The 25,000-nt window shown below is 43.7% G+C and overlaps 80 non-coding genes across 80 annotated transcripts in view; all 80 read left to right on the top strand.

Annotated features, from left to right (window-relative positions):
• The first annotated feature begins 23 nt into the window (after positions 1–23).
• Trnaw-cca (transfer RNA tryptophan (anticodon CCA)) lies at positions 24–95 on the top strand. Its single transcript has one exon. It is a non-coding gene; the product is annotated as a tRNA-Trp (tRNA).
• Positions 96–429: 334 nt separating this feature from the next.
• Trnaw-cca (transfer RNA tryptophan (anticodon CCA)) lies at positions 430–501 on the top strand. Its single transcript has one exon. It is a non-coding gene; the product is annotated as a tRNA-Trp (tRNA).
• Positions 502–833: 332 nt separating this feature from the next.
• Trnaw-cca (transfer RNA tryptophan (anticodon CCA)) lies at positions 834–905 on the top strand. The gene has a single exon. It is a non-coding gene; the product is annotated as a tRNA-Trp (tRNA).
• Positions 906–1,099: 194 nt separating this feature from the next.
• Trnat-ugu (transfer RNA threonine (anticodon UGU)) lies at positions 1,100–1,172 on the top strand. The gene has a single exon. It is a non-coding gene; the product is annotated as a tRNA-Thr (tRNA).
• A 65-nt stretch (positions 1,173–1,237) lies between these two features.
• Positions 1,238–1,309, top strand: Trnaw-cca (transfer RNA tryptophan (anticodon CCA)). The gene has a single exon. It is a non-coding gene; the product is annotated as a tRNA-Trp (tRNA).
• Positions 1,310–1,505: 196 nt separating this feature from the next.
• Trnat-ugu (transfer RNA threonine (anticodon UGU)) lies at positions 1,506–1,578 on the top strand. Its single transcript has one exon. It is a non-coding gene; the product is annotated as a tRNA-Thr (tRNA).
• Positions 1,579–1,643: 65 nt separating this feature from the next.
• Positions 1,644–1,715, top strand: Trnaw-cca (transfer RNA tryptophan (anticodon CCA)). The gene has a single exon. It is a non-coding gene; the product is annotated as a tRNA-Trp (tRNA).
• A 196-nt stretch (positions 1,716–1,911) lies between these two features.
• Trnat-ugu (transfer RNA threonine (anticodon UGU)) lies at positions 1,912–1,984 on the top strand. Its single transcript has one exon. It is a non-coding gene; the product is annotated as a tRNA-Thr (tRNA).
• Positions 1,985–2,048: 64 nt separating this feature from the next.
• Positions 2,049–2,120, top strand: Trnaw-cca (transfer RNA tryptophan (anticodon CCA)). Its single transcript has one exon. It is a non-coding gene; the product is annotated as a tRNA-Trp (tRNA).
• A 334-nt stretch (positions 2,121–2,454) lies between these two features.
• Positions 2,455–2,526, top strand: Trnaw-cca (transfer RNA tryptophan (anticodon CCA)). Its single transcript has one exon. It is a non-coding gene; the product is annotated as a tRNA-Trp (tRNA).
• A 194-nt stretch (positions 2,527–2,720) lies between these two features.
• Positions 2,721–2,793, top strand: Trnat-ugu (transfer RNA threonine (anticodon UGU)). The gene has a single exon. It is a non-coding gene; the product is annotated as a tRNA-Thr (tRNA).
• A 65-nt stretch (positions 2,794–2,858) lies between these two features.
• Trnaw-cca (transfer RNA tryptophan (anticodon CCA)) lies at positions 2,859–2,930 on the top strand. The gene has a single exon. It is a non-coding gene; the product is annotated as a tRNA-Trp (tRNA).
• A 196-nt stretch (positions 2,931–3,126) lies between these two features.
• Positions 3,127–3,199, top strand: Trnat-ugu (transfer RNA threonine (anticodon UGU)). Its single transcript has one exon. It is a non-coding gene; the product is annotated as a tRNA-Thr (tRNA).
• Positions 3,200–3,263: 64 nt separating this feature from the next.
• Trnaw-cca (transfer RNA tryptophan (anticodon CCA)) lies at positions 3,264–3,335 on the top strand. Its single transcript has one exon. It is a non-coding gene; the product is annotated as a tRNA-Trp (tRNA).
• Positions 3,336–3,669: 334 nt separating this feature from the next.
• Positions 3,670–3,741, top strand: Trnac-aca (transfer RNA cysteine (anticodon ACA)). Its single transcript has one exon. It is a non-coding gene; the product is annotated as a tRNA-Cys (tRNA).
• Positions 3,742–4,075: 334 nt separating this feature from the next.
• Positions 4,076–4,147, top strand: Trnaw-cca (transfer RNA tryptophan (anticodon CCA)). Its single transcript has one exon. It is a non-coding gene; the product is annotated as a tRNA-Trp (tRNA).
• Positions 4,148–4,341: 194 nt separating this feature from the next.
• Positions 4,342–4,414, top strand: Trnaa-ugc (transfer RNA alanine (anticodon UGC)). The gene has a single exon. It is a non-coding gene; the product is annotated as a tRNA-Ala (tRNA).
• Positions 4,415–4,479: 65 nt separating this feature from the next.
• Trnaw-cca (transfer RNA tryptophan (anticodon CCA)) lies at positions 4,480–4,551 on the top strand. Its single transcript has one exon. It is a non-coding gene; the product is annotated as a tRNA-Trp (tRNA).
• Positions 4,552–4,747: 196 nt separating this feature from the next.
• Positions 4,748–4,820, top strand: Trnat-ugu (transfer RNA threonine (anticodon UGU)). Its single transcript has one exon. It is a non-coding gene; the product is annotated as a tRNA-Thr (tRNA).
• Positions 4,821–4,884: 64 nt separating this feature from the next.
• Trnaw-cca (transfer RNA tryptophan (anticodon CCA)) lies at positions 4,885–4,956 on the top strand. Its single transcript has one exon. It is a non-coding gene; the product is annotated as a tRNA-Trp (tRNA).
• Positions 4,957–5,152: 196 nt separating this feature from the next.
• On the top strand, positions 5,153–5,225 carry Trnat-ugu (transfer RNA threonine (anticodon UGU)). Its single transcript has one exon. It is a non-coding gene; the product is annotated as a tRNA-Thr (tRNA).
• Positions 5,226–5,290: 65 nt separating this feature from the next.
• Trnaw-cca (transfer RNA tryptophan (anticodon CCA)) lies at positions 5,291–5,362 on the top strand. The gene has a single exon. It is a non-coding gene; the product is annotated as a tRNA-Trp (tRNA).
• Positions 5,363–5,558: 196 nt separating this feature from the next.
• On the top strand, positions 5,559–5,631 carry Trnat-ugu (transfer RNA threonine (anticodon UGU)). Its single transcript has one exon. It is a non-coding gene; the product is annotated as a tRNA-Thr (tRNA).
• Positions 5,632–5,695: 64 nt separating this feature from the next.
• Positions 5,696–5,767, top strand: Trnaw-cca (transfer RNA tryptophan (anticodon CCA)). Its single transcript has one exon. It is a non-coding gene; the product is annotated as a tRNA-Trp (tRNA).
• A 1,006-nt stretch (positions 5,768–6,773) lies between these two features.
• Trnat-ugu (transfer RNA threonine (anticodon UGU)) lies at positions 6,774–6,846 on the top strand. Its single transcript has one exon. It is a non-coding gene; the product is annotated as a tRNA-Thr (tRNA).
• Positions 6,847–6,910: 64 nt separating this feature from the next.
• Positions 6,911–6,982, top strand: Trnaw-cca (transfer RNA tryptophan (anticodon CCA)). The gene has a single exon. It is a non-coding gene; the product is annotated as a tRNA-Trp (tRNA).
• A 740-nt stretch (positions 6,983–7,722) lies between these two features.
• Trnac-aca (transfer RNA cysteine (anticodon ACA)) lies at positions 7,723–7,794 on the top strand. Its single transcript has one exon. It is a non-coding gene; the product is annotated as a tRNA-Cys (tRNA).
• A 334-nt stretch (positions 7,795–8,128) lies between these two features.
• Positions 8,129–8,200, top strand: Trnaw-cca (transfer RNA tryptophan (anticodon CCA)). Its single transcript has one exon. It is a non-coding gene; the product is annotated as a tRNA-Trp (tRNA).
• Positions 8,201–8,394: 194 nt separating this feature from the next.
• On the top strand, positions 8,395–8,467 carry Trnaa-ugc (transfer RNA alanine (anticodon UGC)). Its single transcript has one exon. It is a non-coding gene; the product is annotated as a tRNA-Ala (tRNA).
• Positions 8,468–8,532: 65 nt separating this feature from the next.
• Positions 8,533–8,604, top strand: Trnaw-cca (transfer RNA tryptophan (anticodon CCA)). The gene has a single exon. It is a non-coding gene; the product is annotated as a tRNA-Trp (tRNA).
• Positions 8,605–10,015: 1,411 nt separating this feature from the next.
• Positions 10,016–10,088, top strand: Trnat-ugu (transfer RNA threonine (anticodon UGU)). The gene has a single exon. It is a non-coding gene; the product is annotated as a tRNA-Thr (tRNA).
• Positions 10,089–10,152: 64 nt separating this feature from the next.
• Positions 10,153–10,224, top strand: Trnaw-cca (transfer RNA tryptophan (anticodon CCA)). Its single transcript has one exon. It is a non-coding gene; the product is annotated as a tRNA-Trp (tRNA).
• A 740-nt stretch (positions 10,225–10,964) lies between these two features.
• On the top strand, positions 10,965–11,036 carry Trnac-aca (transfer RNA cysteine (anticodon ACA)). The gene has a single exon. It is a non-coding gene; the product is annotated as a tRNA-Cys (tRNA).
• Positions 11,037–11,370: 334 nt separating this feature from the next.
• Trnaw-cca (transfer RNA tryptophan (anticodon CCA)) lies at positions 11,371–11,442 on the top strand. Its single transcript has one exon. It is a non-coding gene; the product is annotated as a tRNA-Trp (tRNA).
• Positions 11,443–11,636: 194 nt separating this feature from the next.
• On the top strand, positions 11,637–11,709 carry Trnaa-ugc (transfer RNA alanine (anticodon UGC)). Its single transcript has one exon. It is a non-coding gene; the product is annotated as a tRNA-Ala (tRNA).
• Positions 11,710–11,774: 65 nt separating this feature from the next.
• Positions 11,775–11,846, top strand: Trnaw-cca (transfer RNA tryptophan (anticodon CCA)). Its single transcript has one exon. It is a non-coding gene; the product is annotated as a tRNA-Trp (tRNA).
• Positions 11,847–12,179: 333 nt separating this feature from the next.
• On the top strand, positions 12,180–12,251 carry Trnaw-cca (transfer RNA tryptophan (anticodon CCA)). Its single transcript has one exon. It is a non-coding gene; the product is annotated as a tRNA-Trp (tRNA).
• A 196-nt stretch (positions 12,252–12,447) lies between these two features.
• Trnat-ugu (transfer RNA threonine (anticodon UGU)) lies at positions 12,448–12,520 on the top strand. The gene has a single exon. It is a non-coding gene; the product is annotated as a tRNA-Thr (tRNA).
• Positions 12,521–12,584: 64 nt separating this feature from the next.
• Trnaw-cca (transfer RNA tryptophan (anticodon CCA)) lies at positions 12,585–12,656 on the top strand. Its single transcript has one exon. It is a non-coding gene; the product is annotated as a tRNA-Trp (tRNA).
• A 196-nt stretch (positions 12,657–12,852) lies between these two features.
• Trnat-ugu (transfer RNA threonine (anticodon UGU)) lies at positions 12,853–12,925 on the top strand. The gene has a single exon. It is a non-coding gene; the product is annotated as a tRNA-Thr (tRNA).
• Positions 12,926–12,990: 65 nt separating this feature from the next.
• On the top strand, positions 12,991–13,062 carry Trnaw-cca (transfer RNA tryptophan (anticodon CCA)). The gene has a single exon. It is a non-coding gene; the product is annotated as a tRNA-Trp (tRNA).
• Positions 13,063–13,258: 196 nt separating this feature from the next.
• Trnat-ugu (transfer RNA threonine (anticodon UGU)) lies at positions 13,259–13,331 on the top strand. The gene has a single exon. It is a non-coding gene; the product is annotated as a tRNA-Thr (tRNA).
• Positions 13,332–13,395: 64 nt separating this feature from the next.
• On the top strand, positions 13,396–13,467 carry Trnaw-cca (transfer RNA tryptophan (anticodon CCA)). The gene has a single exon. It is a non-coding gene; the product is annotated as a tRNA-Trp (tRNA).
• Positions 13,468–14,456: 989 nt separating this feature from the next.
• On the top strand, positions 14,457–14,529 carry Trnat-ugu (transfer RNA threonine (anticodon UGU)). Its single transcript has one exon. It is a non-coding gene; the product is annotated as a tRNA-Thr (tRNA).
• Positions 14,530–14,593: 64 nt separating this feature from the next.
• Trnaw-cca (transfer RNA tryptophan (anticodon CCA)) lies at positions 14,594–14,665 on the top strand. The gene has a single exon. It is a non-coding gene; the product is annotated as a tRNA-Trp (tRNA).
• Positions 14,666–15,405: 740 nt separating this feature from the next.
• Positions 15,406–15,477, top strand: Trnac-aca (transfer RNA cysteine (anticodon ACA)). The gene has a single exon. It is a non-coding gene; the product is annotated as a tRNA-Cys (tRNA).
• A 334-nt stretch (positions 15,478–15,811) lies between these two features.
• Trnaw-cca (transfer RNA tryptophan (anticodon CCA)) lies at positions 15,812–15,883 on the top strand. Its single transcript has one exon. It is a non-coding gene; the product is annotated as a tRNA-Trp (tRNA).
• Positions 15,884–16,077: 194 nt separating this feature from the next.
• Trnaa-ugc (transfer RNA alanine (anticodon UGC)) lies at positions 16,078–16,150 on the top strand. Its single transcript has one exon. It is a non-coding gene; the product is annotated as a tRNA-Ala (tRNA).
• A 65-nt stretch (positions 16,151–16,215) lies between these two features.
• Trnaw-cca (transfer RNA tryptophan (anticodon CCA)) lies at positions 16,216–16,287 on the top strand. Its single transcript has one exon. It is a non-coding gene; the product is annotated as a tRNA-Trp (tRNA).
• Positions 16,288–16,620: 333 nt separating this feature from the next.
• Trnaw-cca (transfer RNA tryptophan (anticodon CCA)) lies at positions 16,621–16,692 on the top strand. The gene has a single exon. It is a non-coding gene; the product is annotated as a tRNA-Trp (tRNA).
• Positions 16,693–16,888: 196 nt separating this feature from the next.
• Positions 16,889–16,961, top strand: Trnat-ugu (transfer RNA threonine (anticodon UGU)). Its single transcript has one exon. It is a non-coding gene; the product is annotated as a tRNA-Thr (tRNA).
• A 64-nt stretch (positions 16,962–17,025) lies between these two features.
• On the top strand, positions 17,026–17,097 carry Trnaw-cca (transfer RNA tryptophan (anticodon CCA)). The gene has a single exon. It is a non-coding gene; the product is annotated as a tRNA-Trp (tRNA).
• Positions 17,098–17,431: 334 nt separating this feature from the next.
• On the top strand, positions 17,432–17,503 carry Trnac-aca (transfer RNA cysteine (anticodon ACA)). The gene has a single exon. It is a non-coding gene; the product is annotated as a tRNA-Cys (tRNA).
• Positions 17,504–17,837: 334 nt separating this feature from the next.
• Positions 17,838–17,909, top strand: Trnaw-cca (transfer RNA tryptophan (anticodon CCA)). Its single transcript has one exon. It is a non-coding gene; the product is annotated as a tRNA-Trp (tRNA).
• A 194-nt stretch (positions 17,910–18,103) lies between these two features.
• On the top strand, positions 18,104–18,176 carry Trnaa-ugc (transfer RNA alanine (anticodon UGC)). Its single transcript has one exon. It is a non-coding gene; the product is annotated as a tRNA-Ala (tRNA).
• Positions 18,177–18,241: 65 nt separating this feature from the next.
• On the top strand, positions 18,242–18,313 carry Trnaw-cca (transfer RNA tryptophan (anticodon CCA)). The gene has a single exon. It is a non-coding gene; the product is annotated as a tRNA-Trp (tRNA).
• Positions 18,314–18,509: 196 nt separating this feature from the next.
• Positions 18,510–18,582, top strand: Trnat-ugu (transfer RNA threonine (anticodon UGU)). The gene has a single exon. It is a non-coding gene; the product is annotated as a tRNA-Thr (tRNA).
• Positions 18,583–18,647: 65 nt separating this feature from the next.
• On the top strand, positions 18,648–18,719 carry Trnaw-cca (transfer RNA tryptophan (anticodon CCA)). Its single transcript has one exon. It is a non-coding gene; the product is annotated as a tRNA-Trp (tRNA).
• Positions 18,720–18,915: 196 nt separating this feature from the next.
• Trnat-ugu (transfer RNA threonine (anticodon UGU)) lies at positions 18,916–18,988 on the top strand. Its single transcript has one exon. It is a non-coding gene; the product is annotated as a tRNA-Thr (tRNA).
• Positions 18,989–19,458: 470 nt separating this feature from the next.
• Trnaw-cca (transfer RNA tryptophan (anticodon CCA)) lies at positions 19,459–19,530 on the top strand. The gene has a single exon. It is a non-coding gene; the product is annotated as a tRNA-Trp (tRNA).
• A 194-nt stretch (positions 19,531–19,724) lies between these two features.
• Positions 19,725–19,797, top strand: Trnat-ugu (transfer RNA threonine (anticodon UGU)). Its single transcript has one exon. It is a non-coding gene; the product is annotated as a tRNA-Thr (tRNA).
• A 65-nt stretch (positions 19,798–19,862) lies between these two features.
• On the top strand, positions 19,863–19,934 carry Trnaw-cca (transfer RNA tryptophan (anticodon CCA)). The gene has a single exon. It is a non-coding gene; the product is annotated as a tRNA-Trp (tRNA).
• Positions 19,935–20,130: 196 nt separating this feature from the next.
• Trnat-ugu (transfer RNA threonine (anticodon UGU)) lies at positions 20,131–20,203 on the top strand. The gene has a single exon. It is a non-coding gene; the product is annotated as a tRNA-Thr (tRNA).
• A 333-nt stretch (positions 20,204–20,536) lies between these two features.
• Positions 20,537–20,609, top strand: Trnat-ugu (transfer RNA threonine (anticodon UGU)). Its single transcript has one exon. It is a non-coding gene; the product is annotated as a tRNA-Thr (tRNA).
• Positions 20,610–20,673: 64 nt separating this feature from the next.
• Trnaw-cca (transfer RNA tryptophan (anticodon CCA)) lies at positions 20,674–20,745 on the top strand. The gene has a single exon. It is a non-coding gene; the product is annotated as a tRNA-Trp (tRNA).
• A 334-nt stretch (positions 20,746–21,079) lies between these two features.
• Trnaw-cca (transfer RNA tryptophan (anticodon CCA)) lies at positions 21,080–21,151 on the top strand. The gene has a single exon. It is a non-coding gene; the product is annotated as a tRNA-Trp (tRNA).
• Positions 21,152–21,483: 332 nt separating this feature from the next.
• Trnaw-cca (transfer RNA tryptophan (anticodon CCA)) lies at positions 21,484–21,555 on the top strand. Its single transcript has one exon. It is a non-coding gene; the product is annotated as a tRNA-Trp (tRNA).
• Positions 21,556–21,751: 196 nt separating this feature from the next.
• On the top strand, positions 21,752–21,824 carry Trnat-ugu (transfer RNA threonine (anticodon UGU)). Its single transcript has one exon. It is a non-coding gene; the product is annotated as a tRNA-Thr (tRNA).
• Positions 21,825–21,889: 65 nt separating this feature from the next.
• Positions 21,890–21,961, top strand: Trnaw-cca (transfer RNA tryptophan (anticodon CCA)). Its single transcript has one exon. It is a non-coding gene; the product is annotated as a tRNA-Trp (tRNA).
• Positions 21,962–22,157: 196 nt separating this feature from the next.
• Positions 22,158–22,230, top strand: Trnat-ugu (transfer RNA threonine (anticodon UGU)). The gene has a single exon. It is a non-coding gene; the product is annotated as a tRNA-Thr (tRNA).
• A 64-nt stretch (positions 22,231–22,294) lies between these two features.
• Trnaw-cca (transfer RNA tryptophan (anticodon CCA)) lies at positions 22,295–22,366 on the top strand. Its single transcript has one exon. It is a non-coding gene; the product is annotated as a tRNA-Trp (tRNA).
• Positions 22,367–22,700: 334 nt separating this feature from the next.
• Trnaw-cca (transfer RNA tryptophan (anticodon CCA)) lies at positions 22,701–22,772 on the top strand. Its single transcript has one exon. It is a non-coding gene; the product is annotated as a tRNA-Trp (tRNA).
• Positions 22,773–22,966: 194 nt separating this feature from the next.
• Positions 22,967–23,039, top strand: Trnat-ugu (transfer RNA threonine (anticodon UGU)). The gene has a single exon. It is a non-coding gene; the product is annotated as a tRNA-Thr (tRNA).
• Positions 23,040–23,104: 65 nt separating this feature from the next.
• On the top strand, positions 23,105–23,176 carry Trnaw-cca (transfer RNA tryptophan (anticodon CCA)). The gene has a single exon. It is a non-coding gene; the product is annotated as a tRNA-Trp (tRNA).
• Positions 23,177–23,372: 196 nt separating this feature from the next.
• Positions 23,373–23,445, top strand: Trnat-ugu (transfer RNA threonine (anticodon UGU)). The gene has a single exon. It is a non-coding gene; the product is annotated as a tRNA-Thr (tRNA).
• A 64-nt stretch (positions 23,446–23,509) lies between these two features.
• Trnaw-cca (transfer RNA tryptophan (anticodon CCA)) lies at positions 23,510–23,581 on the top strand. The gene has a single exon. It is a non-coding gene; the product is annotated as a tRNA-Trp (tRNA).
• Positions 23,582–23,915: 334 nt separating this feature from the next.
• Trnac-aca (transfer RNA cysteine (anticodon ACA)) lies at positions 23,916–23,987 on the top strand. The gene has a single exon. It is a non-coding gene; the product is annotated as a tRNA-Cys (tRNA).
• Positions 23,988–24,321: 334 nt separating this feature from the next.
• Positions 24,322–24,393, top strand: Trnaw-cca (transfer RNA tryptophan (anticodon CCA)). The gene has a single exon. It is a non-coding gene; the product is annotated as a tRNA-Trp (tRNA).
• A 332-nt stretch (positions 24,394–24,725) lies between these two features.
• On the top strand, positions 24,726–24,797 carry Trnaw-cca (transfer RNA tryptophan (anticodon CCA)). Its single transcript has one exon. It is a non-coding gene; the product is annotated as a tRNA-Trp (tRNA).
• Positions 24,798–24,993: 196 nt separating this feature from the next.
• Trnat-ugu (transfer RNA threonine (anticodon UGU)) overlaps positions 24,994–25,000 on the top strand; it is a 73-nt gene continuing 66 nt past the window's right edge. The window contains exon 1 of the tRNA in view: positions 24,994–25,000. This exon is cut by the window's right edge and continues 66 nt beyond it. This is a non-coding gene — a tRNA (tRNA-Thr).

The raw sequence follows: 25,000 nt of genomic DNA, 5'->3' as shown, positions 1-25,000 counted from the left end.
AATGCACCATTTGAACTGCGCCTGACTCCGTGGCGCAACGGTAGCGCGTCTGACTCCAGATCAGAAGGTTGCGTGTTCAAATCACGTCGGGGTCAATTCTTTTCATAATCAAAGTGCAAAACAAGGAATTTTTTTTGTTTTTTGCAGAAATAGGCGGTTAATTGCCTGTATCAGACACATCGAAACCAAGACCTTCGAGTCGTCAAAAGATAACTCATTTTGTTGTACACAACGACTTGAAACAGGCAAAATCATCAACGGGTAACAAAAAATTACTTAGTTCCTTTGCGAGCCATCATAGCTCAGGGGTTAGAGCACTGGTCTTGTTAAACAGGGGTCGTGATTTCGATTCTCACTGGAGGCTTCTTTTTGTTTTAACCGCATGAAATGAAAACCCAAACAGCCAAATGCACCATTTGAACTGCGCCTGACTCCGTGGCGCAACGGTAGCGCGTCTGACTCCAGATCAGAAGGTTGCGTGTTCAAATCACGTCGGGGTCAATTCCTTTCATAATCAATGTGCAAAACGATGGGTTTTTTTGTTTCTTGCAAAAAAGGCGGTTAATTGCCTGTATCAGACACATCGAAACCAAGACCTTCGAGTCGTCAAAAGATAACTCATTTTGTTGTACACAACGACTTTAAACTGGCAAAATCATCAACGGGTAGCAAAAAATTACTTAGTTCCTTTGCGAGCCATCATAGCTCAGGGGTTAGAGCACTGGTCTTGTTAAACAGGGGTCGTGATTTCGATTCTCACTGGAGGCTTCTTTTTGTTTTAACCGCATGAAATGAAAACCCAAACAGCCAAACGCTCCATCGGAAAATCGCCTGACTCCGTGGCGCAACGGTAGCGCGTCTGACTCCAGATCAGAAGGTTGCGTGTTCAAATCACGTCGGGGTCAATTCCTTTCATAATCAATGTGCAAAACGATGGGTTTTTTTGTTTCTTGCAAAAAAGGCGGTTAATTGCCTGTATCAGACACATCGAAATCAAGATCTTCGAGTCGTCAAAAGATAACTCATTTTGTTGCACACAACGACGAGAAACTGGCAAAATCATCAACGGGTAGCCAAAAATAACTTAATACACTTGCGAGCCTTCATAGCTCAGGGGTTAGAGCACTGGTCTTGTAAACCAGCGGTCCTGAGTTCGAATCTCACTGGAGGCTTCTTTTTGTTTCAACCGCATGAAGTGAAAAGCAAAACAGCAAAATGCACCATTTGAACTGCGCCTGACTCCGTGGCGCAACGGTAGCGCGTCTAACTCCAGATCAGAAGGTTGCGTGTTCAAATCACGTCGGGGTCAATTCTTTTCATAATCAAAGTGCAAAAGAAGGAATTTTTTTTGTTTCTTGCAAAAATAGGCGTTTAATTGCCTGTATCAGACACATCGAAACCAAGACCTTGGAGTCGCCAAAAGATAACTCATTTTGTTGCACACAACGACGAGAAACTGGCAAAATCATCAACGGGTAGCAAAAAATAACTTAATACACTTGCGAGCCTCCATAGGTCAGGGGTTAGAGCACTGGTCTTGTAAACCAGGGGTCGTGAGTTCGATTCTCACTGGAGGCATCTTTTTGTTTCAACCGCATGAAGTGAAAAGCAAAACAGCCAAACGCTCCATCTGAAAAACGCTTGACTCCGTGGCGCAACGGTAGCGCGTCTGACTCCAGATCAGAAGGTTGCGTGTTCAAATCACGTCGGGGTCAATTCTTTTCATAATCAATGTGAAAAACAAGGAAATTTTTTTGTTTCTTGCAGAAATAGGCGGTTAATTGCCTGTATCAGACACATCGAAACCAAGACCTTCGAGTCGTCAAAAGATAACTCATTTTGTTGTACACAACGACGAGAAACAGGCAAAATCATCAACGGGTAGCGAAAAATAACTTAATACACTAGCGAGCCTTCATAGCTCAGGGGTTAGAGCACTGGTCTTGTAAACCAGGGGTCGTGAGTTCGATTCTCACTGGAGGCATATTTTTGTTTCAACCGCATGAAGTGAAAACCCTAACAGCCAAATGCACCATCTTAAAGCGCCTGACTCCGTGGCGCAACGGTAGCGCGTCTGACTCCAGATCAGAAGGTTGCGTGTTCAAATCACGTCGGGGTCAATTCTTTTCATAATCAAAGTGCAAAACAAGGAATTTTTTTTGTTTCTTGCAAAAATAGGCGGTTAATTGCCTGTATCAGACACATCGAAACCAAGACCTTCGAGTCGTCAAAAGATAACTCATTTTGTTGTACACAACGACTTTAAACTGGCAAAATCATCAACGGGTAGCAAAAAATTACTTAGTTCCTTTGCGAGCCATCATAGCTCAGGGGTTAGAGCACTGGTCTTGTTAAACAGGGGTCGTGATTTCGATTCTCACTGGAGGCTTCTTTTTGTTTTAACCGCATGAAATGAAAACCCAAACAGCCAAACGCTCCATCGGAAAATCGCCTGACTCCGTGGCGCAACGGTAGCGCGTCTGACTCCAGATCAGAAGGTTGCGTGTTCAAATCACGTCGGGGTCAATTCCTTTCATAATCAATGTGCAAAACGATGGGTTTTTTTGTTTCTTGCAAAAAAGGCGGTTAATTGCCTGTATCAGACACATCGAAATCAAGATCTTCGAGTCGTCAAAAGATAACTCATTTTGTTGCACACAACGACGAGAAACTGGCAAAATCATCAACGGGTAGCCAAAAATAACTTAATACACTTGCGAGCCTTCATAGCTCAGGGGTTAGAGCACTGGTCTTGTAAACCAGCGGTCCTGAGTTCGAATCTCACTGGAGGCTTCTTTTTGTTTCAACCGCATGAAGTGAAAAGCAAAACAGCCAAATGCACCATTTGAACTGCGCCTGACTCCGTGGCGCAACGGTAGCGCGTCTAACTCCAGATCAGAAGGTTGCGTGTTCAAATCACGTCGGGGTCAATTCCTTTCTTAATCAATGTGCAAACCCAGGAATATTTTGTGTTTCTTGCGGAAATAGGCGGTTAATTGCCTGTATCAGACACATCGAAAACAAGATCTTCGAGTCGTCAAAAGATAACTCATTTTGTTGTACACAACGACGAGAAACAGGCAAAATCATCAACGGGTAGAGAAAAATAACTTAATACACTTGCGAGCCTTCATAGCTCAGGGGTTAGAGCACTGGTCTTGTAAACCAGGGGTCGTGAGTTCGATTCTCACTGGAGGCTTCTTTTTGTTTCAACCGCATGAAGTGAAAACCCTAACAGCCAAATGCACCATCTTAAAGCGGCTGACTCCGTGGCGCAACGGTAGCGCGTCTGACTCCAGATCAGAAGGTTGCGTGTTCAAATCACGTCGGGGTCAATTCTTTTCATAATCAATGTGAAAAACAAGGAAATTTTTTTGTTTCTTGCAGAAATAGGCGGTTAATTGCCTGTATCAGACACATCGAAACCAAGACCTTCGAGTCGTCAAAAGATAACTCATTTTGTTGTACACAACGACTTGAAACTGGCAAAATCATCAACGGGTAGCAAAAAATTACTTAGTTCCTTTGCGAGCCTTCATAGCTCAGGGGTTAGAGCACTGGTCTTGTTAAACGGGGGTCGTGAGTTCGATTCTCACTGGAGGCTTCTTTTTGTTTTAACCGCATGAAAAGATAACCCAAACAGCCAAACGCTCCATCGGAAAATCTCCTGACTCCGTGGCGCAACGGTAGCGCGTCTGACAACAGATCAGAAGGTTGCGTGTTCAAATCACGTCGGGGTCAATTCTTTTCATAATCAAAGTGCAAAACAAGGAATTTTTTTTGTTTTTTGCAGAAATAGGCGGTTAATTGCCTGTATCAGACACATCGAAACCAAGACCTTCGAGTCGTCAAAAGATAACTCATTTTGTTGTACACAACGACTTGAAACAGGCAAAATCATCAACGGGTAACAAAAAATTACTTAGTTCCTTTGCGAGCCATCATAGCTCAGGGGTTAGAGCACTGGTCTTGTTAAACAGGGGTCGTGATTTCGATTCTCACTGGAGGCTTCTTTTTGTTTTAACCGCATGAAATGAAAACCCAAACAGCCAAATGCACCATTTGAACTGCGCCTGACTCCGTGGCGCAACGGTAGCGCGTCTGACTCCAGATCAGAAGGTTGCGTGTTCAAATCACGTCGGGGTCAATTCCTTTCATAATCAATGTGCAAAACGATGGGTTTTTTTGTTTCTTGCAAAAAAGGCGGTTAATTGCCTGTATCAGACACTTTGAAATCAAGATCTTCGAGTCGTCAAAAGATAACTCATTTTGTTGCACACAACGACGAGAAACTGGCAAAATCATCAACGGGTAGCCAAAAATAACTTAATACACTTGCGAGCCTTCATAGCTCAGGGGTTAGAGCACTGGGCTTGCAAACCAGCGGTCCTGAGTTCGATTCTCACTGGAGGCTTCTTTTTGTTTCAACCGCATGAAGTGAAAAGCAAAACAGCCAAATGCACCATTTGAACTGCGCCTGACTCCGTGGCGCAACGGTAGCGCGTCTAACTCCAGATCAGAAGGTTGCGTGTTCAAATCACGTCGGGGTCAATTCCTTTCTTAATCAATGTGCAAACCCAGGAATATTTTGTGTTTCTTGCGGAAATAGGCGGTTAATTGCCTGTATCAGACACATCGAAAACAAGATCTTCGAGTCGTCAAAAGATAACTCATTTTGTTGTACACAACGACGAGAAACAGGCAAAATCATCAACGGGCAGCGAAAAATAACTTAATACACTAGCGAGCCTTCATAGCTCAGGGGTTAGAGCACTGGTCTTGTAAACCAGGGGTCGTGAGTTCGTTTCTCACTGGAGGCTTCTTTTTGTTTCAACCGCATGAAGTGAAAACCCTAACAGCCAAATGCACCATCTTAAAGCGGCTGACTCCGTGGCGCAACGGTAGCGCGTCTGACTCCAGATCAGAAGGTTGCGTGTTCAAATCACGTCGGGGTCAATTCTTTTCATAATCAAAGTGCAAAAGAAGGAATTTTTTTTGTTTCTTGCAAAAATAGGCGTTTAATTGCCTGTATCAGACACATCGAAACCAAGACCTTGGAGTCGCCAAAAGATAACTCATTTTGTTGCACACAACGACGAGAAACTGGCAAAATCATCAACGGGTAGCAAAAAATAACTTAATGCACTTGCGAGCCTCCATAGGTCAGGGGTTAGAGCACTGGTCTTGTAAACCAGGGGTCGTGAGTTCGATTCTCACTGGAGGCATCTTTTTGTTTCAACCGCATGAAGTGAAAAGCAAAACAGCCAAACGCTCCATCTGAAAAACGCTTGACTCCGTGGCGCAACGGTAGCGCGTCTGACTCCAGATCAGAAGGTTGCGTGTTCAAATCACGTCGGGGTCAATTCTTTTCATAATCAATGTGAAAAACAAGGAAATTTTTTTGTTTCTTGCAGAAATAGGCGGTTAATTGCCTGTATCAGACACATCGAAACCAAGACCTTCGAGTCGTCAAAAGATAACTCATTTTGTTGTACACAACGACGAGAAACAGGCAAAATCATCAACGGGTAGCGAAAAATAACTTAATACACTAGCGAGCCTTCATAGCTCAGGGGTTAGAGCACTGGTCTTGTAAACCAGGGGTCGTGAGTTCGATTCTCACTGGAGGCATATTTTTGTTTCAACCGCATGAAGTGAAAACCCTAACAGCCAAATGCACCATCTTAAAGCGCCTGACTCCGTGGCGCAACGGTAGCGCGTCTGACTCCAGATCAGAAGGTTGCGTGTTCAAATCACGTCGGGGTCAATTCTTTTCATAATCAAAGTGCAAAACAAGGAATTTTTTTTGTTTCTTGCAGAAATAGGCGGTTAATTGCCTGTATCAGACACATCGAAAACAAGATCTTCGAGTCGTCAAAAGATAACTCATTTTGTTGTACACAACGACTTGAAACAGGCAAAATCATCAACGGGTAGCAAAAAATTACTTAGTTCCTTTGCGAGCCATCATAGCTCAGGGGTTAGAGCACTGGTCTTGTTAAACACGGGTCGTGATTTCGATTCTCACTGGAGGCTTCTTTTTGTTTTAACCGCATGAAATGAAAACCCAAACAGCCAAACGCTCCATCGGAAAATCGCCTCACTCCGTGGCGCAACGGTAGCGCGTCTGACTCCAGATCAGAAGGTTGCGTGTTCAAATCACGTCGGGGTCAATTCCTTTCATAATCAATGTGCAAAACGATGGGTTTTTTTGTTTCTTGCAAAAAAGGCGGTTAATTGCCTGTATCAGACACATCGAAATCAAGATCTTCGAGTCGTCAAAAGATAACTCATTTTGTTGCACACAACGACGAGAAACTGGCAAAATCATCAACGGGTAGCCAAAAATAACTTAATACACTTGCGAGCCTTCATAGCTCAGGGGTTAGAGCACTGGTCTTGTAAACCAGCGGTCCTGAGAACGAATCTCACTGGAGGCTTCTTTTTGTTTCAACCGCATGAAGTGAAAAGCAAAACAGCAAAATGCACCATTTGAACTGCGCCTGACTCCGTGGCGCAACGGTAGCGCGTCTAACTCCAGACCAGAAGGTTGCGTGTTCAAATCACGTCGGTGTCAATTCCTTTCATAATCAATGTGCAAACCCAGGAATATTTTGTGTTTCTTGCGGAAATAGGCGGTTAATTGCCTGTATCAGACACATCGAAAACAAGATCTTCGAGTCGTCAAAAGATAACTCATTTTGTTGCACACAACGACGAGAAACTGGCAAAATCATCAACGGGTAGAGAAAAATAACTTAATACACTAGCGAGCCTTCATAGCTCAGGGGTTAGAGCACTGGTCTTGTAAACCAGGGGTCGTGAGTTCGATTCTCACTGGAGGCTTCTTTTTGTTTCAACCGCATGAAGTGAAAACCCTAAAAGCCAAATGCACCATGTTAAAGCGCCTGACTCCGTGGCGCAACGGTAGCGCGTCTAACTCCAGATCAGAAGGTTGCGTGTTCAAATCACGTCGGGGTCAATTCTTTTCATAATCAAAGTGCAAAACAAGGAATTTTTTTTGTTTCTTGCAGAAATAGGCGGTTAATTGCCTGTATCAGACACATCGAAACCAAGACCTTCGAGTCGTCAAAAGATAACTCATTTTGTTGTACACAACGACTTGAAACAGGCAAAATCATCAACGGGTAGCCAAAAATAACTTAGTTCCTTTGCGAGCCATCATAGCTCAGGGGTTAGAGCACTGGTCTTGTTAAACAGGGGTCGTGATTTCGATTCTCACTGGAGGCTTCTTTATGTTTTAACCGCATGAAATGAAAACCCAAACAGCCAAATGCACCATTTGAACTGCGCCTGACTCCGTGGCGCAACGGTAGCGCGTCTAACTCCAGATCAGAAGGTTGCGTCTTCAAATCACGTCGGGGTCAATTCCTTTCTTAATCAATGTGCACACCCAGGAATATTTTGTGTTTCTTGCGGAAATAGGCGGTTAATTGCCTGTATCAGACACATCGAAACCAAGACCTTCGAGTCGTCAAAAGATAACTCATTTTGTTGTACACAACGACTTGAAACTGGCAAAATCATCAACGGGTAGCAAAAAATTACTTAGTTCCTTTGCGAGCCTTCATAGCTCAGGGGTTAGAGCACTGGTCTTGTTAAACGGGGGTCGTGAGTTCGATTCTCACTGGAGGCTTCTTTTTGTTTTAACCGCATGAAAAGATAACCCAAACAGCCAAACGCTCCATCGGAAAATCTCCTGACTCCGTGGCGCAACGGTAGCGCGTCTGACAACAGATCAGAAGGTTGCGTGTTCAAATCACGTCGGGGTCAATTCTTTTCATAATCAAAGTGCAAAACAAGGAATTTTTTTTGTTTTTTGCAGAAATAGGCGGTTAATTGCCTGTATCAGACACATCGAAACCAAGACCTTCGAGTCGTCAAAAGATAACTCATTTTGTTGTACACAACGACTTGAAACAGGCAAAATCATCAACGGGTAGAGAAAAATTACTTAGTTCCTTTGCGAGCCATCATAGCTCAGGGGTTAGAGCACTGGTCTTGTTAAACAGGGGTCGTGATTTCGATTCTCACTGGAGGCTTCTTTTTGTTTTAACCGCATGAAATGAAAACCCAAACAGCCAAATGCACCATTTGAACTGCGCCTGACTCCGTGGCGCAACGGTAGCGCGTCTGACTCCAGATCAGAAGGTTGCGTGTTCAAATCACGTCGGGGTCAATTCCTTTCATAATCAATGTGCAAAACGATGGGTTTTTTTGTTTCTTGCAAAAAAGGCGGTTAATTGCCTGTATCAGACACTTTGAAATCAAGATCTTCGAGTCGTCAAAAGATAACTCATTTTGTTGCACACAACGACGAGAAACTGGCAAAATCATCAACGGGTAGCCAAAAATAACTTAATACACTTGCGAGCCTTCATAGCTCAGGGGTTAGAGCACTGGGCTTGCAAACCAGCGGTCCTGAGTTCGATTCTTACTGGAGGCTTCTTTTTGTTTCAACCGCATGAAGTGAAAAGCAAAACAGCCAAATGCACCATTTGAACTGCGCCTGACTCCGTGGCGCAACGGTAGCGCGTCTAACTCCAGATCAGAAGGTTGCGTGTTCAAATCACGTCGGGGTCAATACCTTTCTTAATCAATGTGCAAACCCAGGAATATTTTGTGTTTCTTGCGGAAATAGGCGGTTAATTTCCTGTATCAGACACATCGAAAACAAGATCTTCGAGTCGTCAAAAGATAACTCATTTTGTTGTACACAACGACGAGAAACAGGCAAAATCATCAACGGGCAGCGAAAAATAACTTAATACACTAGCGACCCTTCATAGCTCAGGGGTTAGAGCACTGGTCTTGTAAACCAGGGGTCGTGAGTTCGTTTCTCACTGGAGGCTTCTTTTTGTTTCAACCGCATGAAGTGAAAACCCTAACAGCCAAATGCACCATCTTAAAGCGGCTGACTCCGTGGCGCAACGGGAGCGCGTCTCACTCCAGATCAGAAGGTTGCGTGTTCAAATCACGTCGGGGTCAATTCTTTTCATAATCAATGTGAAAAACAAGGAAATTTTTTTGTTTCTTGCAGAAATAGGCGGTTAATTGCCTGTATCAGACACATCGAAACCAAGACCTTCGAGTCGTCAAAAGATAACTCATTTTGTTGTACACAACGACTTGAAACAGGCAAAATCATCAACGGGTAACAAAAAATTACTTAGTTCCTTTGCGAGCCATCATAGCTCAGGGGTTAGAGCACTGGTCTTGTTAAACACGGGTCGTGATTTCGATTCTCACTGGAGGCTTCTTTTTGTTTTAACCGCATGAAATGAAAACCCAAACAGCCAAACGCTCCATAGGAAAATCGCCTCACTCCGTGGCGCAACGGTAGCGCGTCTGACTCCAGATCAGAAGGTTGCGTGTTCAAATCACGTCGGTGTCAATTCCTTTCATAATCAATGTGCAAAACGATGGGTTTTTTTGTTTCTTGCAAAAAAGGCGGTTAATTGCCTGTATCAGACACATCGAAATCAAGATCTTCGAGTCGTCAAAAGATAACTCATTTTGTTGCACACAACGACGAGAAACTGGCAAAATCATCAACGGGTAGCCAAAAATAACTTAATACACTTGCGAGCCTTCATAGCTCAGGGGTTAGAGCACTGGTCTTGTAAACCAGCGGTCCTGAGAACGAATCTCACTGGAGGCTTCTTTTTGTTTCAACCGCATGAAGTGAAAAGCAAAACAGCAAAATGCACCATTTGAACTGCGCCTGACTCCGTGGCGCAACGGTAGCGCGTCTAACTCCAGACCAGAAGGTTGCGTGTTCAAATCACGTCGGGGTCAATTCCTTTCTTAATCAATGTGCAAACCCAGGAATATTTTGTGTTTCTTGCGGAAATAGGCGGTTAATTGCCTGTATCAGACACATCGAAAACAAGATCTTCGAGTCGTCAAAAGATAACTCATTTTGTTGCACACAACGACGAGAAACTGGCAAAATCATCAACGGGTAGAGAAAAATAACTTAATACACTAGCGAGCCTTCATAGCTCAGGGGTTAGAGCACTGGTCTTGTAAACCAGGGGTCGTGAGTTCGATTCTCACTGGAGGCTTCTTTTTGTTTCAACCGCATGAAGTGAAAACCCTAAAAGCCAAATGCACCATGTTAAAGCGCCTGACTCCGTGGCGCAACGGTAGCGCGTCTAACTCCAGATCAGAAGGTTGCGTGTTCAAATCACGTCGGGGTCAATTCTTTTCATAATCAAAGTGCAAAACAAGGAATTTTTTTTGTTTCTTGCAGAAATAGGCGGTTAATTGCCTGTATCAGACACATCGAAACCAAGACCTTCGAGTCGTCAAAAGATAACTCATTTTGTTGTACACAACGACTTGAAACAGGCAAAATCATCAACGGGTAGCCAAAAATAACTTAGTTCCTTTGCGAGCCATCATAGCTCAGGGGTTAGAGCACTGGTCTTGTTAAACAGGGGTCGTGATTTCGATTCTCACTGGAGGCTTCTTTATGTTTTAACCGCATGAAATGAAAACCCAAACAGCCAAATGCACCATTTGAACTGCGCCTGACTCCGTGGCGCAACGGTAGCGCGTCTAACTCCAGATCAGAAGGTTGCGTCTTCAAATCACGTCGGGGTCAATTCCTTTCTTAATCAATGTGCACACCCAGGAATATTTTGTGTTTCTTGCGGAAATAGGCGGTTAATTGCCTGTATCAGACACATCGAAACCAAGACCTTCGAGTCGTCAAAAGATAACTCATTTTGTTGTACACAACGACTTGAAACTGGCAAAATCATCAACGGGTAGCAAAAAATTACTTAGTTCCTTTGCGAGCCTTCATAGCTCAGGGGTTAGAGCACTGGTCTTGTTAAACGGGGGTCGTGAGTTCGATTCTCACTGGAGGCTTCTTTTTGTTTTAACCGCATGAAAAGATAACCCAAACAGCCAAACGCTCCATCGGAAAATCTCCTGACTCCGTGGCGCAACGGTAGCGCGTCTGACAACAGATCAGAAGGTTGCGTGTTCAAATCACGTCGGGGTCAATTCTTTTCATAATCAAAGTGCAAAACAAGGAATTTTTTTTGTTTTTTGCAGAAATAGGCGGTTAATTGCCTGTATCAGACACATCGAAACCAAGACCTTCGAGTCGTCAAAAGATAACTCATTTTGTTGTACACAACGACTTGAAACAGGCAAAATCATCAACGGGTAACAAAAAATTACTTAGTTCCTTTGCGAGCCATCATAGCTCAGGGGTTAGAGCACTGGTCTTGTTAAACAGGGGTCGTGATTTCGATTCTCACTGGAGGCTTCTTTTTGTTTTAACCGCATGAAATGAAAACCCAAACAGCCAAATGCACCATTTGAACTGCGCCTGACTCCGTGGCGCAACGGTAGCGCGTCTGACTCCAGATCAGAAGGTTGCGTGTTCAAATCACGTCGGGGTCAATTCCTTTCATAATCAATGTGCAAAACGATGGGTTTTTTTGTTTCTTGCAAAAAAGGCGGTTAATTGCCTGTATCAGACACTTTGAAATCAAGATCTTCGAGTCGTCAAAAGATAACTCATTTTGTTGCACACAACGACGAGAAACTGGCAAAATCATCAACGGGTAGCCAAAAATAACTTAATACACTTGCGAGCCTTCATAGCTCAGGGGTTAGAGCACTGGGCTTGCAAACCAGCGGTCCTGAGTTCGATTCTTACTGGAGGCTTCTTTTTGTTTCAACCGCATGAAGTGAAAAGCAAAACAGCCAAATGCACCATTTGAACTGCGCCTGACTCCGTGGCGCAACGGTAGCGCGTCTAACTCCAGATCAGAAGGTTGCGTGTTCAAATCACGTCGGGGTCAATACCTTTCTTAATCAATGTGCAAACCCAGGAATATTTTGTGTTTCTTGCGGAAATAGGCGGTTAATTTCCTGTATCAGACACATCGAAAACAAGATCTTCGAGTCGTCAAAAGATAACTCATTTTGTTGTACACAACGACGAGAAACAGGCAAAATCATCAACGGGCAGCGAAAAATAACTTAATACACTAGCGACCCTTCATAGCTCAGGGGTTAGAGCACTGGTCTTGTAAACCAGGGGTCGTGAGTTCGTTTCTCACTGGAGGCTTCTTTTTGTTTCAACCGCATGAAGTGAAAACCCTAACAGCCAAATGCACCATCTTAAAGCGGCTGACTCCGTGGCGCAACGGTAGCGCGTCTGACTCCAGATCAGAAGGTTGCGTGTTCAAATCACGTCGGGGTCAATTCTTTTCATAATCAATGTGAAAAACAAGGAAATTTTTTTGTTTCTTGCAGAAATAGGCGGTTAATTGCCTGTATCAGACACATCGAAACCAAGACCTTCGAGTCGTCAAAAGATAACTCATTTTGTTGTACACAACGACGAGAAACAGGCAAAATCATCAACGGGTAGCGAAAAATAACTTAATACACTAGCGAGCCTTCATAGCTCAGGGGTTAGAGCACTGGTCTTGTAAACCAGGGGTCGTGAGTTCGATTCTCACTGGAGGCATATTTTTGTTTCAACCGCATGAAGCGAAAACCCTAACAGCCAAATGCACCATCTTAAAGCGGCTGACTCCGTGGCGCAACGGTAGCGCGTCTGACTCCAGATCAGAAGGTTGCGTGTTCAAATCACGTCGGGGTCAATTCTTTTCATAATCAAAGTGCAAAACAAGGAATTTTTTTTGTTTCTTGCAAAAATAGGCGTTTAATTGCCTGTATCAGACACATCGAAACCAAGACCTTGGAGTCGCCAAAAGATAACTCATTTTGTTGCACACAACGACGAGAAACTGGCAAAATCATCAACGGGTAGCAAAAAATAACTTAATGCACTTGCGAGCCTCCATAGGTCAGGGGTTAGAGCACTGGTCTTGTAAACCAGGGGTCGTGAGTTCGATTCTCACTGGAGGCATCCTTTTGTTTCAACCGCATGAAGTGAAAAGCAAAACAGCCAAACGCTCCATCTGAAAAGCGCTTGACTCCGTGGCGCAACGGTAGCGCGTCTGACTCCAGATCAGAAGGTTGCGTGTTCAAATCACGTCGGGGTCAATTCTTTTCATAATCAATGTGAAAAACAAGGAAATTTTTTTGTTTCTTGCAGAAATAGGCGGTTAATTGCCTGTATCAGACACATCGAAACCAAGACCTTCGAGTCGTCAAAAGATAACTCATTTTGTTGTACACAACGACGAGAAACAGGCAAAATCATCAACGGGTAGCGAAAAATAACTTAATACACTAGCGAGCCTTCATAGCTCAGGGGTTAGAGCACTGGTCTTGTAAACCAGGGGTCGTGAGTTCGATTCTCACTGGAGGCATATTTTTGTTTCAACCGCATGAAGTGAAAACCCTAACAGCCAAATGCACCATCTTAAAGCGCCTGACTCCGTGGCGCAACGGTAGCGCGTCTGACTCCAGATCAGAAGGTTGCGTGTTCAAATCACGTCGGGGTCAATTCTTTTCATAATCAAAGTGCAAAACAAGGAATTTTTTTTGTTTCTTGCAGAAATAGGCGGTTAATTGCCTGTATCAGACACATCGAAAACAAGATCTTCGAGTCGTCAAAAGATAACTCATTTTGTTGTACACAACGACTTGAAACAGGCAAAATCATCAACGGGTAGCAAAAAATTACTTAGTTCCTTTGCGAGCCATCATAGCTCAGGGGTTAGAGCACTGGTCTTGTTAAACACGGGTCGTGATTTCGATTCTCACTGGAGGCTTCTTTTTGTTTTAACCGCATGAAATGAAAACCCAAACAGCCAAACGCTCCATCGGAAAATCGCCTCACTCCGTGGCGCAACGGTAGCGCGTCTGACTCCAGATCAGAAGGTTGCGTGTTCAAATCACGTCGGGGTCAATTCCTTTCATAATCAATGTGCAAAACGATGGGTTTTTTTGTTTCTTGCAAAAAAGGCGGTTAATTGCCTGTATCAGACACATCGAAATCAAGATCTTCGAGTCGTCAAAAGATAACTCATTTTGTTGTACACAAAATCATCAACGGGTAGCCAAAAATAACTTAATACACTTGCGAGCCTTCATAGCTCAGGGGTTAGAGCACTGGTCTTGTAAACCAGCGGTCCTGAGAACGAATCTCACTGGAGGCTTCTTTTTGTTTCAACCGCATGAAGTGAAAAGCAAAACAGCAAAATGCACCATTTGAACTGCGCCTGACTCCGTGGCGCAACGGTAGCGCGTCTAACTCCAGACCAGAAGGTTGCGTGTTCAAATCACGTCGGGGTCAATTCCTTTCTTAATCAATGTGCAAACCCAGGAATATTTTGTGTTTCTTGCGGAAATAGGCGGTTAATTGCCTGTATCAGACACATCGAAAACAAGATCTTCGAGTCGTCAAAAGATAACTCATTTTGTTGCACACAACGACGAGAAACTGGCAAAATCATCAACGGGTAGAGAAAAATAACTTAATACACTAGCGAGCCTTCATAGCTCAGGGGTTAGAGCACTGGTCTTGTAAACCAGGGGTCGTGAGTTCGATTCTCACTGGAGGCTTCTTTTTGTTTCAACCGCATGAAGTGAAAACCCTAAAAGCCAAATGCACCATGTTAAAGCGCCTGACTCCGTGGCGCAACGGTAGCGCGTCTAACTCCAGATCAGAAGGTTGCGTGTTCAAATCACGTCGGGGTCAATTCTTTTCATAATCAAAGTGCAAAACAAGGAATTTTTTTTGTTTCTTGCAGAAATAGGCGGTTAATTGCCTGTATCAGACACATCGAAACCAAGACCTTCGAGTCGTCAAAAGATAACTCATTTTGTTGTACACAACGACTTGAAACAGGCAAAATCATCAACGGGTAGCCAAAAATAACTTAGTTCCTTTGCGAGCCATCATAGCTCAGGGGTTAGAGCACTGGTCTTGTTAAACAGGGGTCGTGATTTCGATTCTCACTGGAGGCTTCTTTATGTTTTAACCGCATGAAATGAAAACCCAAACAGCCAAATGCACCATTTGAACTGCGCCTGACTCCGTGGCGCAACGGTAGCGCGTCTAACTCCAGATCAGAAGGTTGCGTCTTCAAATCACGTCGGGGTCAATTCCTTTCTTAATCAATGTGCACACCCAGGAATATTTTGTGTTTCTTGCGGAAATAGGCGGTTAATTGCCTGTATCAGACACATCGAAACCAAGACCTTCGAGTCGTCAAAAGATAACTCATTTTGTTGTACACAACGACTTGAAACTGGCAAAATCATCAACGGGTAGCAAAAAATTACTTAGTTCCTTTGCGAGCCTTCATAGCTCAGGGGTTAGAGCACTGGTCTTGTTAAACGGGGGTCGTGAGTTCGATTCTCACTGGAGGCTTCTTTTTGTTTTAACCGCATGAAAAGATAACCCAAACAGCCAAACGCTCCATCGGAAAATCTCCTGACTCCGTGGCGCAACGGTAGCGCGTCTGACAACAGATCAGAAGGTTGCGTGTTCAAATCACGTCGGGGTCAATTCTTTTCATAATCAAAGTGCAAAACAAGGAATTTTTTTTGTTTTTTGCAGAAATAGGCGGTTAATTGCCTGTATCAGACACATCGAAACCAAGACCTTCGAGTCGTCAAAAGATAACTCATTTTGTTGTACACAACGACTTGAAACAGGCAAAATCATCAACGGGTAACAAAAAATTACTTAGTTCCTTTGCGAGCCATCATAGCTCAGGGGTTAGAGCACTGGTCTTGTTAAACAGGGGTCGTGATTTCGATTCTCACTGGAGGCTTCTTTTTGTTTTAACCGCATGAAATGAAAACCCAAACAGCCAAATGCACCATTTGAACTGCGCCTGACTCCGTGGCGCAACGGTAGCGCGTCTGACTCCAGATCAGAAGGTTGCGTGTTCAAATCACGTCGGGGTCAATTCCTTTCATAATCAATGTGCAAAACGATGGGTTTTTTTGTTTCTTGCAAAAAAGGCGGTTAATTGCCTGTATCAGACACTTTGAAATCAAGATCTTCGAGTCGTCAAAAGATAACTCATTTTGTTGCACACAACGACGAGAAACTGGCAAAATCATCAACGGGTAGCCAAAAATAACTTAATACACTTGCGAGCCTTCATAGCTCAGGGGTTAGAGCACTGGGCTTGCAAACCAGCGGTCCTGAGTTCGATTCTTACTGGAGGCTTCTTTTTGTTTCAACCGCATGAAGTGAAAAGCAAAACAGCCAAATGCACCATTTGAACTGCGCCTGACTCCGTGGCGCAACGGTAGCGCGTCTAACTCCAGATCAGAAGGTTGCGTGTTCAAATCACGTCGGGGTCAATTCCTTTCTTAATCAATGTGCAAACCCAGGAATATTTTGTGTTTCTTGCGGAAATAGGCGGTTAATTTCCTGTATCAGACACATCGAAAACAAGATCTTCGAGTCGTCAAAAGATAACTCATTTTGTTGTACACAACGACGAGAAACAGGCAAAATCATCAACGGGCAGCGAAAAATAACTTAATACACTAGCGACCCTTCATAGCTCAGGGGTTAGAGCACTGGTCTTGTAAACCAGGGGTCGTGAGTTCGTTTCTCACTGGAGGCTTCTTTTTGTTTCAACCGCATGAAGTGAAAACCCTAACAGCCAAATGCACCATCTTAAAGCGGCTGACTCCGTGGCGCAACGGTAGCGCGTCTGACTCCAGATCAGAAGGTTGCGTGTTCAAATCACGTCGGGGTCAATTCTTTTCATAATCAATGTGAAAAACAAGGAAATTTTTTTGTTTCTTGCAGAAATAGGCGGTTAATTGCCTGTATCAGACACATCGAAACCAAGACCTTCGAGTCGTCAAAAGATAACTCATTTTGTTGTACACAACGACGAGAAACAGGCAAAATCATCAACGGGTAGCGAAAAATAACTTAATACACTAGCGAGCCTTCATAGCTCAGGGTTTAGAGCACTGGTCTTGTAAACCAGGGGTCGTGAGTTCGATTCTCACTGGAGGCATATTTTTGTTTCAACCGCATGAAGTGAAAACCCTAACAGCCAAATGCACCATCTTAAAGCGCCTGACTCCGTGGCGCAACGGTAGCGCGTCTGACTCCAGATCAGAAGGTTGCGTGTTCAAATCACGTCGGGGTCAATTCTTTTCATAATCAAAGTGCAAAACAAGGAATTTTTTTTGTTTCTTGCAGAAATAGGCGGTTAATTGCCTGTATCAGACACATCGAAAACAAGATCTTCGAGTCGTCAAAAGATAACTCATTTTGTTGTACACAACGACTTGAAACAGGCAAAATCATCAACGGGTAGCAAAAAATTACTTAGTTCCTTTGCGAGCCATCATAGCTCAGGGGTTAGAGCACTGGTCTTGTTAAACAGGGGTCGTGATTTCGATTCTCACTGGAGGCTTCTTTTTGTTTTAACCGCATGAAATGAAAACCCAAACAGCCAAACGCTCCATCGGAAAATCGCCTCACTCCGTGGCGCAACGGTAGCGCGTCTGACAACAGATCAGAAGGTTGCGTGTTCAAATCACGTCGGGGTCAATTCTTTTCATAATCAAAGTGCAAAACAAGGAATTTTTTTTGTTTTTTGCAGAAATAGGCGGTTAATTGCCTGTATCAGACACATCGAAACCAAGACCTTCGAGTCGTCAAAAGATAACTCATTTTGTTGTACACAACGACTTGAAACAGGCAAAATCATCAACGGGTAACAAAAAATTACTTAGTTCCTTTGCGAGCCATCATAGCTCAGGGGTTAGAGCACTGGTCTTGTTAAACAGGGGTCGTGATTTCGATTCTCACTGGAGGCTTCTTTTTGTTTTAACCGCATGAAATGAAAACCCAAACAGCCAAATGCACCATTTGAACTGCGCCTGACTCCGTGGCGCAACGGTAGCGCGTCTGACTCCAGATCAGAAGGTTGCGTGTTCAAATCACGTCGGGGTCAATTCCTTTCATAATCAATGTGCAAAACGATGGGTTTTTTTGTTTCTTGCAAAAAAGGCGGTTAATTGCCTGTATCAGACACTTTGAAATCAAGATCTTCGAGTCGTCAAAAGATAACTCATTTTGTTGCACACAACGACGAGAAACTGGCAAAATCATCAACGGGTAGCCAAAAATAACTTAATACACTTGCGAGCCTTCATAGCTCAGGGGTTAGAGCACTGGGCTTGCAAACCAGCGGTCCTGAGTTCGATTCTCACTGGAGGCTTCTTTTTGTTTCAACCGCATGAAGTGAAAAGCAAAACAGCCAAATGCACCATTTGAACTGCGCCTGACTCCGTGGCGCAACGGTAGCGCGTCTAACTCCAGATCAGAAGGTTGCGTGTTCAAATCACGTCGGGGTCAATTCTTTTCATAATCAAAGTGCAAAAGAAGGAATTTTTTTTGTTTCTTGCAAAAATAGGCGTTTAATTGCCTGTATCAGACACATCGAAACCAAGACCTTGGAGTCGCCAAAAGATAACTCATTTTGTTGCACACAACGACGAGAAACTGGCAAAATCATCAACGGGTAGCAAAAAATAACTTAATACACTTGCGAGCCTCCATAGGTCAGGGGTTAGAGCACTGGTCTTGTAAACCAGGGGTCGTGAGTTCGATTCTCACTGGAGGCATCTTTTTGTTTCAACCGCATGAAGTGAAAAGCAAAACAGCCAAACGCTCCATCTGAAAAACGCTTGACTCCGTGGCGCAACGGTAGCGCGTCTGACTCCAGATCAGAAGGTTGCGTGTTCAAATCACGTCGGGGTCAATTCTTTTCATAATCAATGTGAAAAACAAGGAAATTTTTTTGTTTCTTGCAGAAATAGGCGGTTAATTGCCTGTATCAGACACATCGAAACCAAGACCTTCGAGTCGTCAAAAGATAACTCATTTTGTTGTACACAACGACGAGAAACAGGCAAAATCATCAACGGGTAGCGAAAAATAACTTAATACACTAGCGAGCCTTCATAGCTCAGGGGTTAGAGCACTGGTCTTGTAAACCAGGGGTCGTGAGTTCGATTCTCACTGGAGGCATATTTTTGTTTCAACCGCATGAAGTGAAAACACTAACAGCCAAATGCACCATCTTAAAGCGCCTGACTCCGTGGCGCAACGGTAGCGGGTCTGACTCCAGATCAGAAGGTTGCGTGTTCAAATCACGTCGGGGTCAATTCTTTTCATAATCAAAGTGCAAAACAAGGAATTTTTTTTGTTTCTTGCAAAAATAGGCGGTTAATTGCCTGTATCAGACACATCGAAACCAAGACCTTCGAGTCGTCAAAAGATAACTCATTTTGTTGTACACAACGACTTTAAACTGGCAAAATCATCAACGGGTAGCAAAAAATTACTTAGTTCCTTTGCGAGCCATCATAGCTCAGGGGTTAGAGCACTGGTCTTGTTAAACAGGGGTCGTGATTTCGATTCTCACTGGAGGCTTCTTTTTGTTTTAACCGCATGAAATGAAAACCCAAACAGCCAAACGCTCCATCGGAAAATCGCCTGACTCCGTGGCGCAACGGTAGCGCGTCTGACTCCAGATCAGAAGGTTGCGTGTTCAAATCACGTCGGGGTCAATTCCTTTCATAATCAATGTGCAAAACGATGGGTTTTTTTGTTTCTTGCAAAAAAGGCGGTTAATTGCCTGTATCAGACACATCGAAATCAAGATCTTCGAGTCGTCAAAAGATAACTCATTTTGTTGCACACAACGACGAGAAACTGGCAAAATCATCAACGGGTAGCCAAAAATAACTTAATACACTTGCGAGCCTTCATAGCTCAGGGGTTAGAGCACTGGTCTTGTAAACCAGCGGTCCTGAGTTCGAATCTCACTGGAGGCTTCTTTTTGTTTCAACCGCATGAAGTGAAAAGCAAAACAGCAAAATGCACCATTTGAACTGCGCCTGACTCCGTGGCGCAACGGTAGCGCTTCTAACTCCAGATCAGAAGGTTGCGTGTTCAAATCACGTCGGGGTCAATTCTTTTCATAATCAAAGTGCAAAAGAAGGAATTTTTTTTGTTTCTTGCAAAAATAGACGTTTAATTGCCTGTATCAGACACATCGAAACCAAGACCTTGGAGTCGCCAAAAGATAACTCATTTTGTTGCACACAACGACGAGAAACTGGCAAAATCATCAACGGGTAGCAAAAAATAACTTAATACACTTGCGAGCCTCCATAGGTCAGGGGTTAGAGCACTGGTCTTGTAAACCAGGGGTCGTGAGTTCGATTCTCACTGGAGGCATCTTTTTGTTTCAACCGCATGAAGTGAAAAGCAAAACAGCCAAACGCTCCATCTGAAAAACGCTTGACTCCGTGGCGGAACGGTAGCGCGTCTGACTCCAGATCAGAAGGTTCCGTGTTCAAATCACGTCGGGGTCAATTCTTTTCATAATCAATGTGAAAAACAAGGAAATTTTTTTGTTTCTTGCAGAAATAGGCGGTTAATTGCCTGTATCAGACACATCGAAACCAAGACCTTCGAGTCGTCAAAAGATAACTCATTTTGTTGTACACAACGACGAGAAACAGGCAAAATCATCAACGGGTAGCGAAAAATAACTTAATACACTAGCGAGCCTTCATAGCTCAGGGGTTAGAGCACTGGTCTTGTAAACCAGGGGTCGTGAGTTCGATTCTCACTGGAGGCATATTTTTGTTTCAACCGCATGAAGTGAAAACCCTAACAGCCAAATGCACCATCTTAAAGCGCCTGACTCCGTGGCGCAACGGTAGCGCGTCTGACTCCAGATCAGAAGGTTGCGTGTTCAAATCACGTCGGGGTCAATTCTTTTCATAATCAAAGTGCAAAACAAGGAATTTTTTTTGTTTCTTGCAAAAATAGGCGGTTAATTGCCTGTATCAGACACATCGAAACCAAGACCTTCGAGTCGTCAAAAGATAACTCATTTTGTTGTACACAACGACTTTAAACTGGCAAAATCATCAACGGGTAGCAAAAAATTACTTAGTTCCTTTGCGAGCCATCATAGCTCAGGGGTTAGAGCACTGGTCTTGTTAAACAGGGGTCGTGATTTCGATTCTCACTGGAGGCTTCTTTTTGTTTTAACCGCATGAAATGAAAACCCAAACAGCCAAACGCTCCATCGGAAAATCGCCTGACTCCGTGGCGCAACGGTAGCGCGTCTGACTCCAGATCAGAAGGTTGCGTGTTCAAATCACGTCGGGGTCAATTCCTTTCATAATCAATGTGCAAAACGATGGGTTTTTTTGTTTCTTGCAAAAAAGGCGGTTAATTGCCTGTATCAGACACTTTGAAATCAAGATCTTCGAGTCGTCAAAAGATAACTCATTTTGTTGCACACAACGACGAGAAACTGGCAAAATCATCAACGGGTAGCCAAAAATAACTTAATACACTTGCGAGCCTTCATAGCTCAGGGGTTAGAGCACTGGGCTTGCAAACCAGCGGTCCTAAGTTCGATTCTCACTGGAGGCTTCTTTTTGTTTCAACCGCATGAAGTGAAAAGCAAAACAGCCAAATGCACCATTTGAACTGCGCCTGACTCCGTGGCGCAACGGTAGCGCGTCTAACTCCAGATCAGAAGGTTGCGTGTTCAAATCACGTCGGGGTCAATTCTTTTCATAATCAAAGTGCAAAAGAAGGAATTTTTTTTGTTTCTTGCAAAAATAGGCGTTTAATTGCCTGTATCAGACACATCGAAACCAAGACCTTGGAGTCGCCAAAAGATAACTCATTTTGTTGCACACAACGACGAGAAACTGGCAAAATCATCAACGGGTAGCAAAAAATAACTTAATACACTTGCGAGCCTCCATAGGTCAGGGGTTAGAGCACTGGTCTTGTAAACCAGGGGTCGTGAGTTCGATTCTCACTGGAGGCATCTTTTTGTTTCAACGGCATGAAGTGAAAAGCAAAACAGCCAAACGCTCCATCTGAAAAACGCTTGACTCCGTGGCGCAACGGTAGCGCGTCTGACTCCAGATCAGAAGGTTGCGTGTTCAAATCACGTCGGGGTCAATTCTTTTCATAATCAATGTGAAAAACAAGGAAATTTTTTTGTTTCTTGCAGAAATAGGCGGTTAATTGCCTGTATCAGACACATCGAAACCAAGACCTTCGAGTCGTCAAAAGATAACTCATTTTGTTGTACACAACGACGAGAAACAGGCAAAATCATCAACGGGTAGCGAAAAATAACTTAATACACTAGCGAGCCTTCATAGCTCAGGGGTTAGAGCACTGGTCTTGTAAACCAGGGGTCGTGAGTTCGATTCTCACTGGAGGCATATTTTTGTTTCAACCGCATGAAGTGAAAACCCTAACAGCCAAATGCACCATCTTAAAGCGCCTGACTCCGTGGCGCAACGGTAGCGCGTCTGACTCCAGATCAGAAGGTTGCGTGTTCAAATCACGTCGGGGTCAATTCTTTTCATAATCAAAGTGCAAAACAAGGAATTTTTTTTGTTTCTTGCAAAAATAGGCGGTTAATTGCCTGTATCAGACACATCGAAACCAAGACCTTCGAGTCGTCAAAAGATAACTCATTTTGTTGTACACAACGACTTTAAACTGGCAAAATCATCAACGGGTAGCAAAAAATTACTTAGTTCCTTTGCGAGCCATCATAGCTCAGGGGTTAGAGCACTGGTCTTGTTAAACAGGGGTCGTGATTTCGATTCTCACTGGAGGCTTCTTTTTGTTTTAACCGCATGAAATGAAAACCCAAACAGCCAAACGCTCCATCGGAAAATCGCCTGACTCCGTGGCGCAACGGTAGCGCGTCTGACTCCAGATCAGAAGGTTGCGTGTTCAAATCACGTCGGGGTCAATTCCTTTCATAATCAATGTGCAAAACGATGGGTTTTTTTGTTTCTTGCAAAAAAGGCGGTTAATTGCCTGTATCAGACACATCGAAATCAAGATCTTCGAGTCGTCAAAAGATAACTCATTTTGTTGCACACAACGACGAGAAACTGGCAAAATCATCAACGGGTAGCCAAAAATAACTTAATACACTTGCGAGCCTTCATAGCTCAGGGGTTAGAGCACTGGTCTTGTAAACCAGCGGTCCTGAGTTCGAATCTCACTGGAGGCTTCTTTTTGTTTCAACCGCATGAAGTGAAAAGCAAAACAGCAAAATGCACCATTTGAACTGCGCCTGACTCCGTGGCGCAACGGTAGCGCGTCTAACTCCAGATCAGAAGGTTGCGTGTTCAAATCACGTCGGGGTCAATTCCTTTCTTAATCAATGTGCAAACCCAGGAATATTTTGTGTTTCTTGCGGAAATAGGCGGTTAATTGCCTGTATCAGACACATCGAAAACAAGATCTTCGAGTCGTCAAAAGATAACTCATTTTGTTGTACACAACGACGAGAAACAGGCAAAATCATCAACGGGTAGAGAAAAATAACTTAATACACTTGCGAGCCTTCATAGCTCAGGGGTTAGAGCACTGGTCTTGTAAACCAGGGGTCGTGAGTTCGATTCTCACTGGAGGCTTCTTTTTGTTTCAACCGCATGAAGTGAAAACCCTAACAGCCAAATGCACCATCTTAAAGCGCCTGACTCCGTGGCGCAACGGTAGCGCGTCTGACTCCAGATCAGAAGGTTGCGTGTTCAAATCACGTCGGGGTCAATTCTTTTCATAATCAAAGTACAAAACAAGGAATTTTTTTTGTTTCTTGCAGAAATAGGCGGTTAATTGCCTGTATCAGACACATCGAAACCAAGACCTTCGAGTCGTCAAAAGATAACTCATTTTGTTGTACACAACGACTTGAAACTGGCAAAATCATCAACGGGTAGCAAAAAATTACTTAGTTCCTTTGCGAGCCTTCATATTTCAGGGGTTAGAGCACTGGTCTTGTTAAACGGGGGTCGTGAGTTCGATTCTCACTGGAGGCTTCTTTTTGTTTTAACCGCATGAAAAGATAACCCAAACAGCCAAACGCTCCATCGGAAAATCTCCTGACTCCGTGGCGCAACGGTAGCGCGTCTGACAACAGATCAGAAGGTTGCGTGTTCAAATCACGTCGGGGTCAATTCTTTTCATAATCAAAGTGCAAAACAAGGAATTTTTTTTGTTTTTTGCAGAAATAGGCGGTTAATTGCCTGTATCAGACACATCGAAACCAAGACCTTCGAGTCGTCAAAAGATAACTCATTTTGTTGTACACAACGACTTGAAACAGGCAAAATCATCAACGGGTAACAAAAAATTACTTAGTTCCTTTGCGAGCCATCATAGCTCAGGGGTTAGAGCACTGGTCTTGTTAAACAGGGGTCGTGATTTCGATTCTCACTGGAGGCTTCTTTTTGTTTTAACCGCATGAAATGAAAACCCAAACAGCCAAATGCACCATTTGAACTGCGCCTGACTCCGTGGCGCAACGGTAGCGCGTCTGACTCCAGATCAGAAGGTTGCGTGTTCAAATCACGTCGGGGTCAATTCCTTTCATAATCAATGTGCAAAACGATGGGTTTTTTTGTTTCTTGCAAAAAAGGCGGTTAATTGCCTGTATCAGACACTTTGAAATCAAGATCTTCGAGTCGTCAAAAGATAACTCATTTTGTTGCACACAACGACGAGAAACTGGCAAAATCATCAACGGGTAGCCAAAAATAACTTAATACACTTGCGAGCCTTCATAGCTCAGGGGTTAGAGCACTGGGCTTGCAAACCAGCGGTCCTGAGTTCGATTCTCACAGGAGGCTTCTTTTTGTTTTAACCGCATGAAGTGAAAAGCAAAACAGCCAAATGCACCATTTGAACTGCGCCTGACTCCGTGGCGCAACGGTAGCGCGTCTAACTCCAGATCAGAAGGTTGCGTGTTCAAATCACGTCGGGGTCAATTCTTTTCATAATCAATGTGAAAAACAAGGAATTTTTTTTGTTTCTTGCAGAAATAGGCGGTTAATTGCCTGTATCAGACACATCGAAATCAAGACCTTCGAGTCGTCAAAAGATAACTCATTTTGTTGCACACAACGACGAGAAACTGGCAAAATCATCAACGGGTAGCCAAAAATAACTTAATACACTTGCGAGCCTTCA

This window comes from Phallusia mammillata, chromosome 8 (assembly GCF_965637545.1).
Source record: "Phallusia mammillata chromosome 8, kaPhaMamm4.hap1.1, whole genome shotgun sequence".
NCBI classification, from domain to species: Eukaryota; Metazoa; Chordata; class Ascidiacea; order Phlebobranchia; family Ascidiidae; genus Phallusia; species Phallusia mammillata.
The sequence above is the reverse complement of the archived record's forward strand: the minus strand, read 5'-3'. Positions and strand labels throughout refer to the sequence as shown.